Source organism: Lynx canadensis, chromosome F2, assembly GCF_007474595.2.
Source record: "Lynx canadensis isolate LIC74 chromosome F2, mLynCan4.pri.v2, whole genome shotgun sequence".
In the NCBI taxonomy this organism is placed as follows: domain Eukaryota; kingdom Metazoa; phylum Chordata; class Mammalia; order Carnivora; family Felidae; genus Lynx; species Lynx canadensis.
In genome coordinates, this window is record NC_044320.2 from 17,790,531 (window position 1) to 17,792,906 (window position 2,376).

Genomic DNA, 2,376 nt, shown 5'->3' on the forward strand with positions numbered 1-2,376 from the left:
TTATTTTAAGAGAACCACACAAGTCTCAGAAGGGCTTGTTGGATTAATTTCTGCTCATTCTTCAGACAGGGAAATTGAGGCTCAGAATGTTCAAGAGATATGAAAGGATAGATAATGAAAGTGAACTGCATTGTGCCTTGAACTTTTTGATTTCTGGATCAAGGCTAATTGATTTCACCAGGGTGTTCTAGTGGGCATTTAAGAAACAGTTTTGCTGGCTCGTGTATTCTTTCCTTCAGCATACTTACAGAGCATCTATTATTTGCAGGTATTGTCCCTGGTGTTGATGTTCTAATAGTAACAAGTCATAATCCTTTCTCTCATTGAGTTTATAGTTGGGAAGAAAAAGGATATAGGCAATTGCAATACCTACTAACTCAGAAAAGCAAGCAAAGAAACACATTCACTAATTGGAAGGAGTCATCTAATCATCTTTAATTTGCCACGACTAGATAATCGAGCAAAGATGACCTTCATCTATGGCCTGCAGTCCGCTACTGAATTGCATTTTTTCCTGATATAATTCACTGACCAACTGGAGAAAATGTAACACAGTAGCTGTACATAACCTCACTGGACTATCATCAAATACAAATTAACCACATAGTAAATAAGTGTCAGGGCCTGGAAGCAAATCAGTGTGACAGATTCGCTTTTCTGCCTGGAAACTTTGATTTTTATAGGGCTTTCAATAACAAAAGAACAGGATGCCTCTGGAGTACCAAAAGTAAGGACATTTGGATGTTTACCCAAAAACACACAACATGGAATGACTCTTTTTCCAGGCAGCTACTGATCAAAGAAGTTTCAGTCATTCCTGCTCATCAGTGTTGAGTCCTCTAGGGGTTCTCTCTTAAGAGACATTAGGAGTTTCTACATTTCTTTACCGTTTCAATGGCACTGGTTCCTCTCCTGTTGATCATTCTTAAACCAGTGCAGAAACTACTTGGAGATCATTGTAAACATGCTGGGGCGTATGGAAATGGTGGTAAGCGCTCCCTCCTAAGGAGAAAGAACTATTTAATGAAAGTGTAAGGAAGGGGGAAAAATGAAAGTTATTCTTTGGGTTGACTAGTTTTGGATTGCTATTTGTAGTGTTTTCTTTTACTCCCCTGGAAGTGAGTCCAACATAGGAAAGGGCAAGCTATTATTTTTGAGAAAAGAACATTTCAGACTTTTATCAGAACTGGAATACGAAGCATGGATGGAAGAACTTTTAAATGATATGCAAACCGAGAAAGATATCCATTGGCAGACTGTTAAAAAGAAGTGATTTATTATGTAATTGACCATAATAAAGATACCCCAGGGTCTCTGAGATCTATTGGATTATTCAACTGGTTGATTTCTCGGATATAAATGCCTTTGTGATTCCAATTTTAGTATATGTGCTGCGAAGTGAGCATTGCCTTTGTGATTCCAAATGGACGAGTGTTTAACTTCATTGGGCTTTTGAATAGTGTAACTGACATCCATCAACTTGCTTTTCTTCTGGGCCCTGAAATAGCCACGCAGTACTTGGGCATGCTGTAGAAAAGCCTAGTTTGGTTGATTTACTGGATTTAAGTATGATTTTTCTCACAATGATTTGGGCCATTTGTTCTTGAGATAGTTTGGCACATTGGGGACAGTAGTGACAGTCTACATTTCTTGAGTGTATGCTTGATAGACCATACAGCAGACCACCAGAGGCTGAAGCTGACAAGATTGGATTCTAGCTTGCTGCAGAGGCCTATGTGGGCATCAGAGCCATTTTAGTGTTTGGGCAGGGGAGGGAATTTGCAGATAGATTTCAGGGTAGTCCCAAGTGGCCAGAATGGTTATCCACACGCTCTTCTCGTAGGTATGGAGCTGACCACTTGGATGGACTCATGTCACAGGCTCTCAAAATTAGAGAGATCCGAAATTGCCCATTAAGTTCTGGACAGGGCTCAATTACTATTTGAACTCAGCATGAACCATTTTCTTGGAAAATCACAGAAAGAAGACCTAAATATTACCATTAAGAAACAGAAAATGGATACTCTTCCCATTCAAAAATAGGAGCAAGGGTGCCTCGGTGGCTCAGTCATTTGAGCCTCTGACTTTGGCTCAGGTCGTGTTCTCATGGTTCATGAGTTCGAGCCCCCCGGTTGGCTCTGTGCTGACAGCTTGGAGCCTGGAGCCTGCTTCGGATTCTGTCTCTCTCTCTCTGCCCTTCCCCACCGCCTTTCAAAAATAAACATTAAAAATTAAAATAAGAGCAAATACTGTTAACATATTTAGTTGAGAAAATAACTGGAAATTGAATTAAAATTTTTCAGATGAAGGAAATATAAGGAGTGCAGCAATCTATCATTTTTATATTACTTTTTTTAAAAAAAAGATGTTTGAAAT

At 39.4% G+C, this 2,376-nt stretch overlaps 1 pseudogene; it reads left to right on the forward strand.

Annotated features, from left to right (window-relative positions):
• Window positions 1–466: 466 nt before the first annotated feature.
• Window positions 467–2,043, forward strand: LOC115505951 (annotated as a pseudogene).
• The last annotated feature ends 333 nt before the right edge of the window (window positions 2,044–2,376 follow it).